Below are 6,000 nucleotides of genomic sequence, written 5' to 3'. Positions count from 1 at the left end.
ATCTATTAACCTGTTGCATTTACACATGTTGTATTTTACTTGCAGTATTTAAAATGGGAGGGTGAAGAGTTTGCATTGCACTTGTCAACATTTAACCTTGAATATGTCAAGAAGTATTAGCCATGAATTTGTTTGTTTGTATAATATACTCCCAAATCCACAGAGTTATAGTGATTCTAACTGCACATAATATTTGATATAAACTCATTTGTGGTCAAAAATGAAATTCAAAGCAACCTCTAAAATGATAGTTTTCACTTGCACTATTACTTTGTGGCATTGTGATACTTGCAAACCATTAAGTGAATTCACAGTTCTTTGCTTAGTACCCAAAAGCTTAACTCCTTTTCACAGAGAAAAGTATAGACCATTAAGTTACACTGTAACTCAGAATAGAATAAACAAGGAAAAAACAAATTATAAAATCTCAATCAGTCTTTCTGGCTGAAATATATACAATAACGTTTAACCTGGTATGATAGTCTGATTAGAGAAGTGTTAATTAAACACATCTGAAAAGGTGGTTTTTAAATAATTAAATAATTTAAAATTTATTTAGAAAACATTTAAACCATTAAAATACACATTTATCAAATATTTTTCTTAGCCATACTTATAATCATTGGGTGATAATGTCGTAAAGCTATTTTTGAATTGTAAATTGTTCAAAGACATTTCTTTCAAACATGGTTATATATCTGGAGACCTCAGTTTTTGGAACAAAATTCTATATGTGTTAGAGAGCCACAGTTCTCCAGTGAGAGGCATTTACTGTTCATCCAACATACTCAGCAGCAGAGGGAGATTCCAAGTTCTCTGTGTTCTTCACGGATGGATCCTGTGTCAGTAGAAAATGCCCTTGGGCTGGACCAGCAACATGAATTCTCCAGATAATCAGAGTCAAGGAAGGACAGCCGGCAAAGGGTGCTATATTCCTTTTCATTCAAGGAACAAAGAAATTACTAAACAAGTCTACGATAAAGACAGTTCAGGGTGGAGTTCTAGTAAAGATAAGGATACATGTAGCATTTTGAGTCTCATAATGATTCAAGAGGAAAGTCTAGTTTCTTCAGTGATGGTGGAAGTGACTAAAGGGAAGGTTTGATGATAGTGAGGAGAGTGACTATAACAACACTGGCTGCCATGGTGACAGATGTGGCTTTGGAAAATTTGAACGTGGCAGAAACTGTCATTGGTGTGACAAATAGATAAAGATGTTTGGTCAAAACCATTTCCAAGTGACTGCTTGGAACAGGAACTTTTTTCTGAAGATAACACTGGGATTAACTTTGAGAAATATGACATTTCAATTGAAGCAAAAGGCAATAGCTATCTCCCACACATTGAAAGTTTTATTGATGTTAAGATGGGAGAAACTATTATGAGAAACATCACGCTTACTTGTTATACTCACTTGGCTCCACTGCAAACTTGTGCTATTCTTTTTATGAAAGAGAAAAGACACTTGATGTCTTGTACCCAAACAGCATCTGTAAAAATTGCAGCATTTCTCTTGCCGATCTTGAGTCAGATTTATTCAGATGGTCAAGGAGAGACTTTGAGGGCCATGAAGGAAAACAGAAGGTAAGGGCAGTATCCAATATCCAGTCTCTTTGGTATTAGCACCAACAAGAGAGATTTGGCAGTACCAATCTATAAGGAAGCCAGAAAATTTTCATACTGGCCTGGAGATAGTCCTTACATCATTTATGGTGATGCTGATATTGGTTAGCAGATTCGATACTTAGAATGTGGATGGCACATGTTAGTTGCTACTCCTGGAGCCCTGGTAGACATGACGGAAAGAGAAAATATTAGAGTTCCACAAATACTTGTGTTGGATAAAGTGGATCTGATATTGATATGGGATTTGAACCTCAGACATATGGAATACTTGAACAAGATATTATGCCACCAAAGGGAGTTTACCATAACATGTTTAGTGCTCCTTTCCCTAAGGAAATACAGATACTTGCTCATGATTTCTTGGATGAATACGTCTTTTTGTCTGCAAGAATATTGACTCTACCTCTGAGAACCTCACATGAAAAGAGTAAGACAAACAGTTATTTCTGATTAACCTTTTAAATGCAACAGGAAAGAATTCATTGACCTTAGTGTTTGTGGAGTCCAAAAGGGTGCAGATAGTCTGGAGGACTTTTTACACCATGAAGGATATGCTTGTACCAGTATCCATGGAGAATGATCTTGGAGAGATGATGAAGAAGTCTTCACCAGTTCCTCTCAGGAAAAAGCCCAATTCTAGTGGCTAGAGCAGGAACAGCAAGAGGACTGCACATTTCAAATGGGAAACAAGTTGTCAATTTTGACTTGCCAAACGGTATTGAAGAAAATGTATATTGCATTGACTGCACAGGATGTGCAGGAAACCTTGGCCTTGTCACCTTGTTCTTTAACAAGAGGAACATAAATATGACCAAGGGTTTGTTGGATCTTCTTGTGTAAGCTAAATAATATGTGCCATCTTAGTTTGAAAATAAGGCATATCAACACCAGTACAAGGGTAGCTGTCATGGACATTCTAAGAGTAATAGATTCTGTGGAGGATTTGTGCCAGACGTTATCCACATAGTAGTGTTTTTAGCAATTCCAGCTTCAGTAGCAGCTGTACTGGCAACAGCAGAGGTGATGGAAGCAGCTGCAGAGAGTTTGGTGGATGTGGCTATGGAAGCTTTTATAACAGTGATGGATATAGAGGAAATTTTAACTACTAGGGGATTGACTAGTGGGGCAACTAGCCTACTTTGTAGTAGATCATCCTGCCAAACAAGCTAATATGGAAACCACATGTAATTTAGCCAGATTATACCTTGTATAGTCTCAATAATTTGTAGCAAATTACCAACTGTGATATTCCATTGATTCTTTTTTTCTTAAAGGGAACTCAATGTTGCAAAAAGAGATGAAAGGAAAAATCAGTGGTCTTGTTCAGAAGATAGTTTGAAGACTTCCATTGCTGTAGTTTGGATTAACTCACCTCCACCTAAGCCCAACCCAAACTGCATTTATAATTTTGTGACTGCAAATCATTTGTTTGTTAATGTAATATGCTTTTAACTTTAGAAAATTTTTATTTTGATGTCCTATTGGCTCAGTAATGCTCAAGATATCAATTGTTTTGACAAAATAAATTTACTGAACTTCGGCATTTTTTTTTTTTTTTTGTAAATCTATACATTTTAAACTTAAGCACACATTTACATACAAAACATTACTTAAGTTTTTAAAGAGTAGACTGACTTTATTATAGTAAATGTCCTTTTAAGGATATTTGACTTCCCAAATATGTCATTATAGAGAATAGCAGATATATGTTTTCCAGATTAAAATATTGAGATAGTAACGCCATCCTTTCTCCCTAATATAAAAATGTGCTTTGCCTTATGATTGTAAGGAGATCTGATTCTAATGAAGAAAATGTCAGACATATGGGGCATATGGAAAATTACCAGAGAGACTCAGTGGGTCCTGATGAATCTATCTAGTACAGGAAAATTAAACAGTACCTGATTACAGTTTGCTAATACTAGGCTCATCTGTGTACACATTTAATTTATGGTTTTAATTTACCTTTAATGTAAAATATAACTTCCAAGGATTTAATATATCACTTGTCCTTAATAAATCTGTCATGAATGTGAGTTAGTCTTATATGATTTTTAGAAGCAGTCTTGGAGTCTAAGAAAAATTCAACTAAATCACAGTTTTTAATGTTTACTATATGAATAAAATATGCCTGCAATAATACTTTAGTAGTTGGTGGTGACATTTGCCTTGAATGGAAAGAGCAAATGATTAAAAAAAAAAAAAAAAGAACAAAAAAAGGGACATCCCTTAGAATTTTCTATATTAGCCTAGTTTAGTAAGGTAGGACATATGACTTGAAAGGGCTGATCTTCTAGATATTCAGTTTCAAGTGATTGGTGTTTACAGAAAAGAGTTCAAGGAATAAAATCTAGAAGAATGAAAAGAAATGAGATTTATTGTGAGACTTAAAGGCAGAAGTTAAAAACTCTTAATCATGAACTAAAAGTTCACCAATGTCTTTATTCTGATTACATATATCCTGTTAACCACATTTACATCTGTTGCTTTAATTAAAAAAAAAATTCTCTCCTAAACAGCACTTCAAAAATATATCAGCTTTAATTTTTCATTTTAAGTATTTAAGAAAATATTCTACAAAGCAGAAGTTAAAAGAAAGAAAGATGAGAAAAATAATAAGAAAGCCTCACTCACTGTGATTAATATGCTTCACTGGTTTATCTTGCTTCCGTATCATGAATCAGGTTAAAAATGTGATTTTTTACTCAGCTTTTATTTTTATTTATTGGTCTAACACGTCTGGAATATACACCACATCACTATTCTATTGAAATTTGTCCTTTTCTATGTTCATATTAGAAAACAAAACATAATTTCCATTATAATTAAAGCTGGGGACTGAGAAATCTAAAATTGAAAACTCTTTTTATACTCATTTCTTTTTTAGTTAGAATATAAAATGTGTCTAAAGAGCCTTAACTTAATTTGAGTCCTGGAAGAAAAAGGGATATTTCTGAAGGGCTCAGGAGGTTGTAAATCAATTCCACTGCCTGACTGAGAGCAGAGGGCCATCCAGAACCAGCATTTGTCACAGGTTCAAGCTAAAATGGCCCAGTGCATTACAAGTTACAAACACTTTAGTAAGTTCAGCATTCTTTTTCCAAGAGACTAAATAAACAAACAAGTAAACAAATAAAGGCTATAAACTATATTTGTCTAGATTTCATTGTCATTTGATCCTCTAATCTCACTATAGTGAAAAACAAACTTTTTACTAAAATAAAATAATAATAAAAATATATAGTTTTGCAATGAGCTCCCAAAGATATAGTTTTGCAATGAGCTCCCTCCTGCAATTCCTACAGCAGGAATTACAAACCTGCTGTATAGCAAAAAAAAAAAAAAAAAAAAAAAAAATGGAATTACAAAAAGTTAAATAATTGACTAGTATTTAGCATCAGTTTGGTAAGCTTTGTTACATTAAATTGAGACATAACTATTTCCCTAACAATTATAGTGAAACGTTAGGTAAACCCAACAAAGTAGTATTAGACAGGAAAATAATTTTTCCCAATTGCATGTGTTTATATTAATAGATATTCTGCCAATGTCATGAGCTTCTTCTATGCATCTGAAAGATCAATAGACTTGACTTGTTGAATTGTGGCTGAACTAATTACATAACTTCAAGCTTGAGAACATATTTTTCACTTACCAAGAAACAATTTAAAAAGGAATAGGTACACATAAAGAATAAAATGTACTTGGGCACCTCATGAAAGAACAGTATAGAGCAATGGTTCAGGATACAGAACAACTGGGTGTGAAAATCAGCTCTTTTTTCCTTATATGCAAACTTGGACAAGTTACATATTATTTTGTATTTGTTTCCTCATTTATAAAAGGAAAATGGTAATATCTACTTCACTAGATTTTTGTAAAAATTAAATGAATTGATGCATATGAAGAGCTGAAAATAGAGCCAGCTATATTACAAATGCTTGGAATTGAGATATGACAGACTTCTCTTATGGTAGCAAATATAAATATAATATTTCCCTAAGTATTGGTCACTAACTGGTTGATTATATTCTTTGTTTATAAGTTATTGACTTTAGTTTTTATCTTATTTATCATAATTTTAGTTTGTTTCCCTTTCTATGGTGACAAATTATTTTTTAACTATAGACATAGTATTACTTGTGCATCATATATAGAAAATGCTACAATTCAATGTGATGATTAAGATATTCTTTTCAAAGAGTATTCAAATAAAAGTAAATGATGTCCTCAAGTAAAGGTGACTATTCTACAATGTAAAATAACTGAATGGATAAAGTGTATTGAAGATTGTTAGGCCAAAAGGAAAAAAAAAAGGAAATATATGGTCTTATATCTCTAACCTGTGTCTATAAGTTTTAAATATAATGATAG

At 32.9% G+C, this 6,000-nt stretch overlaps 1 pseudogene; it reads left to right on the top strand.

Moving 5' to 3' along the window:
* The first annotated feature begins 801 nt into the window (after positions 1 to 801).
* Positions 802 to 2,759, top strand: LOC132352335 (ATP-dependent RNA helicase DDX3X-like; annotated as a pseudogene).
* The last annotated feature ends 3,241 nt before the right edge of the window (positions 2,760 to 6,000 follow it).

The sequence above is a fragment of the Balaenoptera ricei genome, chromosome 18 (assembly GCF_028023285.1).
Source record: "Balaenoptera ricei isolate mBalRic1 chromosome 18, mBalRic1.hap2, whole genome shotgun sequence".
NCBI lineage: Eukaryota > Metazoa > Chordata > Mammalia > Artiodactyla > Balaenopteridae > Balaenoptera > Balaenoptera ricei.
The sequence above is the reverse complement of the archived record's forward strand: the minus strand, read 5'-3'. Positions and strand labels throughout refer to the sequence as shown.